The sequence below is a fragment of the Cavia porcellus genome, unplaced genomic scaffold (genome assembly GCF_034190915.1).
Source record: "Cavia porcellus strain 051 isolate PalLab524CR breed Dunkin Hartley unplaced genomic scaffold, mCavPor4.1 scaffold_29, whole genome shotgun sequence".
NCBI classification, from domain to species: domain Eukaryota; kingdom Metazoa; phylum Chordata; class Mammalia; order Rodentia; family Caviidae; genus Cavia; species Cavia porcellus.
In genome coordinates this window covers 12,145,358-12,156,686 of record NW_026947512.1, presented here as the reverse complement: position 1 = coordinate 12,156,686, position 11,329 = coordinate 12,145,358, and positions in this window count along the sequence as shown.

Genomic DNA, 11,329 nt, shown 5'->3' with positions numbered 1-11,329 from the left:
TACCTCATTAGTAAAACCACATGTTCAGGGTGATTCTTGGATTTAATTTTATTATAGTTTTTAAAAATAATAGAACTAGAAACTAAACTAGTTATAGTGATGTGATCAATTTTATACTGTGATTCATACAGAGAAAAGATGGATTTAGCTGATCTCAGAGGTATAGAAAAGGCTACACCAGAGCATGGGTGTGTGTATGATTGGATCCAGAAAATAGCCTGAACATATTTCTCACTCGCAGGCCCTGTAGTTTGAAGTACTCTTGAGAGGAGAATGGGGCCAGATCAGTGCCTACACTGGCTTGCTGTTATTGTTGCTGTTGTCATTATTGTTAGTAGTTGTCATCTACCACTGAGCAACTTCGCCAGGCTCACCTCATTTTTTTTTTGAGACAATGTCTAAGTTGCCAGTGCTGGCCTCCAAGTTGCAATCCATCTGATTCAGCCTCCTGAGTAGTAGAGATTACAGGCCTGTGCCACTGCGCCCAGCCTGGCTACTCCTTACATAAGTCAACAACAGAGTTTTGATAGATATAGTGTCACCAGTATACATGATTGTCAACTTGACTGTGTTAAGAAATGTCTAGCAGATTAGGACAGCACATTTCTGGTGTGTCTGTGGGGGGTGCTTCCAGAGATGACTGACATATGGGCCAGCAAATTTCAGGGGGAAGGCCCACCCTGACTGGGGTGGCACCATCCAATAGGCTAGCAGCCCAGATGGAAAGAAAAGGAAGGAGGAGGAAGCCTGTCTTTGAAAAGCCCTGTACTGCTTGAGTAGGTGGCATCATCTATGAACATTAAATTCCACCTTCTTCAGCCTTTCGACTCACACCAACAGTTCTCCAGGGAATTTCCAGGCCTTCGTTTTGGATTGGCACTGCATCCTTGACCCCTCCTGTCCTGTGCCTTTTGGGACTAAGTAGCCAATGGATCCTCTGGTGCACAAATGGCCATTGTGGACTATCCTGCCTCTCATCCTGTAAGCCTAATAGATCCCCTTGCATAAATAAATATATATTATAAAAATTATATGTATATTTATAAATAATTTTCCTACTCCCCTGGAGAACCCTTGCCAATCAATACAACAGGGGGCTCTTGCATCCAGCTCCAGGGCTCCAAGTTTCTTGCTGCATTCTATTCTCACAGTGAACCTATCCTGTGACACTTTGCATCTTCCAGTAGATTTCCAGATCTCAAGGACTATGTCCTTTTCACTTAGTTACCTCACTCAGAATCAGTCACTAAACAAGCAAACAAATAAGAAATTGAAAACTGCTCACCGAAGACTGCAGTAGAAGTCCCACAATCTCATGCTGACTCACACAGAGGAAGCAGGACCTTGGAATATAGATGGATAGAAAGCACTGCATAAACATCTGAATGAATGAACATACGGTCTCTGAACTAGTTGGAAAGAAAAACACACATCTGAGTATGGAGTCTACAGGTTTCATCAGCACCAGGTTTCTCTATTCTTGTCCTCCACAGGAGCCCCAGTGATTATTTATTCACTTATTTCATAACATTTATTGAAGCTACCTGCTATGTTCTAGGAACTCTACAAGGAACTTGTCCTACACTACCTTGAAGACCCAGCAGGGCTTCATTGTAGGTCACATGGGTTCCTTCCTATAAAAATCCTGTAAGGCAGAATGTTACAGCAGCAGGAGAGGAGGAGGAGGGCAGCTGCGCTGCTCAGAGCCAGCTGCTGAGCCTGGAGTAGGCTAAGGAGGACGTCGACACGGGGAGCAAAGCGGGCAGCAGAGCCTCTCTGGGAGGAAGAGACTACAGAAGACAGTCTGGCAGCGGGTCAGGCCCAAGCAGGAGGGAATGATAGCAGCACAACTTGGAGTGTCAGAGACTGAGCAGGGTGAATCAAAAGAAATTTGATCAAATCTTTTCATGTCAGAAGAAGGAATTAGAAACTTAAAAAGAGACAAAACAACTTTCCCTTACTAGATTCACTTGATCAATATCAATGTGAATACATGTGTTAGGTACATATAATTATGTTAAGATATAGACATAAAGGGGTGTGTGTGTGTGTGTGTGTGTGTGTGTGTGTGTGTGTGTGTGTGTTTCCTCTGAGAGGCCCCAGTGATAAACACCTGGCATCTGTATTTTGATCTCTGCCATGGTCTGAATATTTGTGTGCCTTCAAAACTCATGTATTGACATACAGAGTAATAGTGTTAGTGGGGCACAGGAATAGATGATTTTAGGAGGGTAGAACCCCCATGAAAGAAGCCCTGGAGAGCTGACTTTCCCCTTCCACCTCCTGAGGGCACCCTGGAAGTCCGAAGTCCACAGCTCAGAGGAGGGCCCTGGTCTAAAGGTAACTACGCTGGTGCCCAGATGTTGGACATTCCAGTCTGGACATTCCAGAAGTGAGAGAATTAACAACTTACTTACATACCTGAAGTATGTAAGTAAGCACTGGTATGTAAGTAAGGTGTTAATTATAAGCACCTGGTCTATGGATTTGTCACAGCAGCCCCAACCAATAAAGTTTCTAAATACCATCCTTCGCTAAAAGGAAGCAGGGCTCTCCAAAGAAATGGCAGGAAAATTGCAAACAACTTATAATAATATCTTATTCTAAAAGAAAGGAAGAGCACAAAGGATAATATGGACACTGGTTAAATCAGGGGCAATATGATGAAAATAGATTAAAACCCAGTGAACAAAATAGGAATCCATAAGGCCATATAATTTAATATGAACAAGGGTTTAGTTAATTAGTTGAATAATGAGGAAATTATTCCTTACATCAGAAGGCCAACTAATGAATATAAATTGAATGATTACATTTTAAAAACCTCTGGCAACATCAATACTAAAGCTAATAGGTAATCATTTGGCAGACAGTAGGATACTATTTTAATAGCCACAATAGACTTTCCTTTTTTTTTTTTAATCAGTACCAGGGATCAAACTCACGAGCGTGCTTGCAAGGCAGGCACTTATGCCGCTGAGCTAAATCCCCAGCCCCAGCCGCAATAGACTTTTTCCAAGTGTCAAAACCCAGATTCTGAGCATAGTGCTGAGAACCACTCTAGCTGGGCACACAGGCTGGCTGATCGAAGGCTGCATGGGAAGAACTCGTAGGCCCTCCAGCCCCACCAGGAAGGCAGTGATGTTCGAGGATGTGGCTGTGAACTTCACCGTGGAGGACTGGCTTTGTTGGATTCCTCCCAAAAGGACCTCTACAGTGATGACGTGGGAAAACTTTACGAATGTGACTGCTATAGGGAAACTGGGGTGACCAGCACTTTCCCTGTTGGATTGACTTGATCAGTAGATGAGTACAAAAATTTCAGGACAAATCTAAGAAGTGCAGAGGTAAGTAAAGGCTTTCAACATAAATTATGGCATCAACACGGAGAAATGGTTTTCATGATTCCTGATACAAATGTGCACATGAAACTGCTTGGTACAAAACCAGGTGAAGGCCTTGCATGTGGAAAGGCTCTGATTGGTCATTTATCACCAACGTGTCCTTCCTACATAATGCTGGACTCAGTCATGAGCTGCATAGATTTGAACAGAAACTGTCTAACTGACACAGACACGGGAAAACCTCATTGACTTTCACTCCTTGCATAAACATGCAAAGACAAATCCTGAAGAAAAACCGTACAAATATAAGCAATGTGGGACATGCTACTCTGATTGCACTGAATGAAGAAAGCCTTTGTATATAAGCAGGATATCAGAGCCTTCAATACACCCAACTATATTCAAATTCAAGAAAGAAATCACAGTAAGGTGAACACCTATATATGCATACAATGTGGCAAAAGTTTGAATTCTCACCAATGTATTCACAAACATGAAAGAGCTCTCATTGGACAAAACTGTACATATATAAACACAGTTGGAAATCCTTAAATAGTAATGCTTCATTTGGTAAACATGAAAGAAGTCACACTGGTGGAAAACCCTATGTATGCGAACAATGTGGGAAATCTTTCAGAACACAGAGACATTGTCAAGATATGAACAAATTCACACTGTGGATGCAAGCAATATGGGAAAGTTTTCACCATACACAGTTATTATCCAATCCATGAAAGGAACTACAGTGGAGAAAGACATTATGTATGTAAGCAATGTGGAAGAGGTTTCAGCACCTACAGTGTACATAAAAGTCATGAAAGGACTCACACTGAGGAAAAACCCTATGTATGTAAGCAATATGGGTAAGTTGTCACCATCCACAGTTATTGTAAAGTACATTAAAGGCTTCACACTGGGGAGAAACTTTATGTATGTAAGCAATATGGAAAAGGTTTCATTACACTCAGTCATTGTAAAACACATGAAATGACTCACACTAGGGAGAAAGATTATGTATGTAAGCAATGTGGGAAAGCTTTCAGCACATAACATACATACAAAAGTCATGAAAAGATTCACAGTGGGAGAAATCCCTAGTTATGTAAGTGAAGTGGGAAAGCTTTCAGAACACAGTTACTGTCTAATATATGAAAAGACTAACAGTAAGGAGAAATCCTATGCATTAAGTAATATGGGAAAGCTTTCAATACACACAACTGTCAAAACCATGAAGGGAATCACAGTGTTAAAGCCCTGCGTATGTTAGCAATATAGAAAAGCTTTTAGGTACTCTAGCAATTGCCATAGACATTTAAAAACTTAAAAGAGGAAATTAACTTTGAATATTTGAAGTGATCTGAAAGAACAGAGCAAAGAAGCCCTCTCTGTGTATGGAGTAAAACAAAATCTTTCAGTACACACAGGTCATATTACATACCTGAGTGAATTCATAGGACAGAGAATCCAGGGAAATGTCTTATTTTTCTCAGTGCATTCAGGTTCATGAAAGAATTCACACGAGAGGGAAGCCATATGTGTGCAATAAATATGAGAAGCTCTTCCATTTTTCCACTTATATTGAAAATCATGAAAGAATTCCCACTGATGAAAGCCTGTGTAAATGTGTGAAAAGTTTGTATGCTTGTCATAACAGAAAAAATACATAAACTCGAAATGAGATTTAGTATAAATACCAAATGTGAGAGAGCTAAGAATCAGAGTAACAGAGATCGAGAAAGAGATGCTAAGAGAAAGACACTGTGTCAAAGCACACATGCAGAGACAGTCTTCCAGTATATTTATGGATTAATGCACTGATGAGTTGGTAAGTGCATAATAATGTTAAATTCAAAATAACAAAGCGTGTTGGCATCCAAGTCTTCAGTACATGGCCTTTAAGGGACTTTTACATGCAAACCATTACCAGAGGTGTATGGGTAAAGTGAAGTTTACTCATACAATAAATTTTATTGAGTCATAAATGAAAGGAAAGACTTCATTTGTGACAATATAGATTAACCAAGAAGTCATTACATGAAATATGCCATGAATAGACAAATGAAAGTTTGATCGTGTTTTTAGCATCTAAGTTTGACAACTTTAAAGAAACAGAGAGTTTAGTGATGGTTGCCACATGTGTGGGTGGGGAATATGAAAGATGTTAAAGAGAAAGTGTTTCCCTTGTAGCATAGAAACTGGCATAGATCTCATAGTAACTACAGTGATTGATACATATAGCATCACAGTTTGCTAAAAGTAGCTTTTAGCATTTTCTCGACATGCAACAGATGGTGTAAATGCTACCAAGAAAGAATGTGGTATTTTTACAATATAAACAGATGGCACTGTACACTATCAATATATGATTTTGTTATTTTTTTGTTTAGGAAATAAACATAATTAAAGTTAGCAAATAACATAAAAAAATAGCCACAATATATATCCCATCAAAACTCTACTAATTGTGAACGGGGAAGAATGAGTTTACCATAAAGAATCCTGACACCTCAACCCAATGATCGAAATGAATATCATCATTAATCAAATAACTGAAATACACTCTATAGCTGTGAATACACAAGTTGAAATGTGCACTACACACAGGATGAAATAAGATATTTCTGTCAAAGGTAAAAAGTGTTAACTAAGTCTGATTATGAGAAAACATCAGACAAACTCAAATTAAAAAACATTCCACAAATAGTTGCTCCTTCAGTCTCTAAATTACCAAGTCATGAAACCCAAGGAAGTCAACTATGTAAAGACTGGAGAGACATGACAGCTAAATAAAGCAACACTAGGTACTGAACTTTCATAATAAGCACATTTATTGGGGCAGTTGGTAAAACACATTAGTATATACAAATGTCATTTATGTGATGTTGCTGGTTGTGCTATTGTTCTGCAGAAAAAATGCCCTTGCATGCAGGAATTATGCTGTAAAACGCTGTGGGAGGCAGGAAGCATGATGTCACAACTTCCTCTCAAGTCCTCAGGGGGAAAAAAAGCTACTATAGTATCCTGGTGATTTTTGTTTAAGTTGGAAATTACTACAAAATAAAAAGACAAAATTAAATTGAAAATCTTCAAATTTTTGCAGGTAATGCCAAAATGGTAGGATTTATGACCGAAAACTACTGTGCTTCCCTGTTGCTTTTAGTGACTTGAAATATCTTTATGGGAGATATTTTTTCTGATATGTGACTATGACTCCCGCATGCAGAACTAACTGGCCGCATGAGGAGAGGGGACGTGGGTTGCCCCGACAGGAGGATGGTGGAGAAGTATTAACTGGAAGATCGCCGGGAGCTTCTGCAGCCCTGGTTGCCCACTTCCTGCCCTGGGAGCTGGAATTATGACTGTGTTTCCTTTGTACATGTTCGACCTCAGGCTGAACACTTAGAACTCATGCTCTTTGCCATTTTTCTTCTACTTCAATGAAATTTAAATTTGACATGAAAAAGATTGTACTTGACCTTACACAAATCTACACTGCATCATAAACACAAGATGATGGGAATTTTGCTACAGCTTTCTAACACTCACAAATCTGAGTGAATCATTATACTAACCTGCAATGAAACGCTAAGGCTGTGGTTCAAAAAGAATACAAGGGAAAAGGTCACTGAGGCAAGGAATAATAAAAAAATATGCACTCACCAGGTGTCTTTGTCACCCTCCCTAGCAGAAAGGGTCGATGAACACCAAGATCCAACTTTACTACTGTGTTGTTACTGCCTTTCTTTAGTAATGTTAGAGAACATACAAAAGATGCTTACTGTAAAAGGAACTTGGCCAGGATAAAGACCCCAGTGATGCTTCACCAGTTATCATCGCATCTAAGTGAGGCCCTGTGGTACGGAGCCTGAACAATGCTGCTCACAAACATCACAAAGGATACAGGAAAAAAATGGGAGGGCTCATCTACTGTACCTGCAAGGATGCACTTCCTATAGGAACTCCAAATGCTAAGCTCAGCCAGCCCTGCTCCTCCTCAACAAGGGTCATTTTCACGTTGAATTCCAAGTCCTCAGTGGGAAACACTGTGAGCTTGCAGGTGCATGGACTCTGGGTCTCTAGGCCAGGCCCTTGTCTACCCTTAAGTGGGGCTCTACCCCACTTACTCCTCTCAGACCTTAACCTGGCAACCACATTACAATTCAGAGGATCGGAGGTGGGTGGGAGAGTCTGCTTTTCTTATGGTTATATCAGTGCTGTGAGCTGTGGCTTTGCATTAGGAATCAAGCCACAAAGCCCAGACCTCCATCTAACTGGTATGCCTATCCTTTGTGGGGAAGAACTGAGCTGATAAAACTTTGGACTGACAAATTGGCTGAGCTTCTTTATAAATATAAAAGCACTTTACAATCATTCACTTCTTCACAATTATGCTGTTGATTTCATTATTTTATATAAGTAATCTAATTAATTTACTTCTTTACAATTCTGCAAGGGAAAAGAATGTAAACAGATAGTGTCTCCTTTCACTGATATGTGATAATACTTCTTTTGCCTCTTTCCTTGGCTTTAGGATGCCACAGTCTCGTATTTAAACCTTGGCTCAGGCTCTTCCAATTTATGTGATTTGGGGACAAATTACTTAACTTCTCTATATCTCTTTCTTCTTCTAAGCCTCACAGGCTAAAGCTTTGCATTTTCTCACTGGCTCTGCACACTATATAGTGAGGGAGACGTTACTTTCCCCCCTATTTTATAGATAAGCAAACTGATGGCTCAAGAGGCTATTGGTACACAACAAAACAGAACAGGTAAGCAGTGAAGCAGAGCCAGAGCTGAAACCCAGGTCAGCCAGAGCCCAGGCTCTAAGTGGCAAAATGAGTTTCAGACTTGTCTGTTATCATCGTCAATTGGCAGCCTTGTTAAATTCCCACATTCTCAGCCCCACACCCAAAACTACAAGGTGATTCTTATACAGCCAGGCACTAGTTCACTCGTCTGAATGCAGGAACCTAAACATATTGCCTTCCTCCTGTAATATGAGGGGAAAAAGGTTTACTGTAAAGAGACAGCCGGTGCGATCCTAGTGATGCATTAACTGTTGGGAGCAGGTCTCAGTGAGCCCCTGTGATGCTGATTCTCACAGCTGATGTGGCACACGAATGTGGGAAGAGACCGATAGAGACCGCACAGCGCACAGTCTCACCTGTCATTGACCTCCAGGGCATCATCCAAATTCCCATCCCTTCCCATCTGCTGCCCATGAGAAGACCCTGCTGCTTCTAGAAGCTGTGTGCGTCCAGCTCTGACATCCAGCTTCCAGGAACTGACCCAAGGCCTTGGGGTAAAATCCCTGGGGTAGCAGGTAAGACCCACCAGGAAGACGTGTGCCTGGGCTGGAACAGTCCTTAAGACATTGTATGCCCTTCGTGAAGATCTCTAATGCTTTTTTTCTCTGACAGGAAGAATTGGGGAAAATCTCTCTGATTTCCCCTGCTGACAGTGGTCTCCTCTGGCCCTTGGCTTTTGTGGGCTTCCTGAAGCCTTCGCCTCACAGATCAGAGGATCTCACTTTGCCAGTCAGAGGAACAGAGGTCAGTCAGTCACCACAGTGAAGCCGGTGTCTCTCCTCGCCACATACCCCCAAGCCCGTGTCTGCTGGGCTGGTGTCTGGAGAGGGCACATGCAAGCATTTGGTGCTGGAGACCTAGGTTTAGCTGTGGATCTGCCCTGGCCACATGCTGACAAATTTCTCATCACGTCTTCACCTTGGTTTCCTATCCTGGAATATAAAAAGGTGTTCTTAAGTAATTTCTAGGGCTGGGGATGTAGCTTATGGCAAAGCACATGCCTAGCATGCCCAAGATTCTAGTGTTGATCCCAGAACTGCAAAAAGATAATAATTAATAAACAAATGAATGCTGAAGTCCTGTAAAATAGATTCATGAGACATTTTTAATAAACACCCAATCAGCTAAATGAGTCTTCTAAGAGGCCAGAAGTTTCCAGTTTCAGCACAGCTCCTGAGAGGCTCCTGATGAATTTATGTGACAGTGCCCAGCTTCGAAGCCAGCTCAACAAGCTTTTGTGCTTTCTGTCTCTACTTCCAGCTCACCCTCACCTCCTCGCCGCCTCAAATGCACAAAAAGAAGAAGCTGTTGACCTCTACCCCCCTCATTGTTTCTTTGAGTAAGCAAGGACTCCTTAAACAGAGTTCCTTAAACAGGACTTTAAAAATTTAAAACATTAACCATAGAAAAGATTGGAAATTTGCTGGGCTTGGTGGCACACACCTGTAATCCCAGTACTCAGGAAGCTGAGGCAGGAGGATCATCATGAGTTTGAGGCCCGCCTGGGCTACATAGTGAATTCAAGGCCAGCCTACACTACAGAGTAAGACTGTTTCAAAAAGAAAAAAGATTAGCAATTTGAATTTATATTCCTAAACAGACATCATTAAGAGACTAAAAATGCAAACCGTGGGCTAGGAGAATATACTTACCACATAAGATCGAGAAAAAGATTCAAGGCCAAAATAAAAAAGTGCTGCAAATTGATAAAAAAAAATATGTTTTTAGAAATGGCAAATACTCACTCGACAAAATAGGATACGCAAATAGCCAAGGAACATATTTTTATAAGGGTACAGCACAGTTAGCCACCAGAGAAACACAAATTACAACCACAATTCTTTTTTTTGAAACAAGGTCTCATTATATAGTCCAGGTTGGCCTTGAATTCACAGCAATTCTCCGTCTCAGCCTCCCAAATGCTTGAAATTGCAGGTGTGAGCCACCACACTCAGCCACAATCACACTTGATCAAAAGGGCTAAAGCAAATGAAACTTAACCATAATGGATAGAGGAAAAGATGTAAAGCAATTGTAAGCCTCATACACAGATTGTAAAGAAGTAATTGGTACAGTCGGGAAGATTATTTGGCAATGACTACAAAATTTCACTCCTCAAGAAATGAGTGCTCATAAACATCCAAGATTCATACAGTAATGTCCATAAACAATAATATCTAAGATTCCCAAACCAGGAAACAACCCAAATATCATTAAGAATACAATGAATAAATAGCTTAATGCTATAATTCATATAGTAGAATTTTGTTCAGGTACAAAAAGCATGAAGTATTGTATAAAACAACACAAAAGATGTGTTAAATAAAAAATCCAGACACCAAAAGTTACATACCATGTTAATTCATTCATGTAAAATTCAGAAAGGACCTTCTATCTAATATATATCTAGTTGAAGGGATGACAGAGGTGTGACTGTGGAGTCCATGTCTGCCCTGCACTATTATAATAGAATAATGATTGCTTTGAGTAGAATAGTACCAATAAGGGCTACATGAGTGCTTGTTAAATCACTAGAAATGTTCTGTATCTCAGTCTAGGCAGTGATTCCACTGCTTCCTGTGTGGAGGCTTTGTAAGATCCCCCTGTATCAGTGAAGAATGTGTCCATTTTAGCTGCCCAGCATTTCAAACCTCCCATCAGTTGTATGGGGAAATCCTCACCTTATGAATCTTCACAGAAGACAGAATCACCTCCCACGGTCAATGCTGAAATGCCAGGGCTTACATCCTTCCTCGAAGCAGGAGTGCAGAGGGGTGGTCTAGGCTCTGCCAAGGTGCTAGCCCTGCCTCAGAACTGCAGGCACCCACAGGCACATGCGGTCAGAGGACCTAGATCCAGGAGAATGTGGCCCAGTGATGCTGGTGCCATCCAGCGCTCAGGGTGTCTGAAGAACAGGCAGCAGGAGTGAGAACCAGCACGTGGCCCTGTGGTCCACTGCAGGCATCACTCTGTGACGCTGGGCCCTTTTGCTCAGCTATGAAGCCCCAGCCTGATTTTCAGGCTTCCTGACAATCCTAGATCCTGCTATATATGTTTCAAAACTTTTCTTGGCCTAAATCAGCCAAAGTTCATTTATACTGCTTGCAACTGCATCCAAGAGTCCTGATAATAGCATTTCTATCATTGGGATCATGAATGTCCCCCACAGAGAAACTC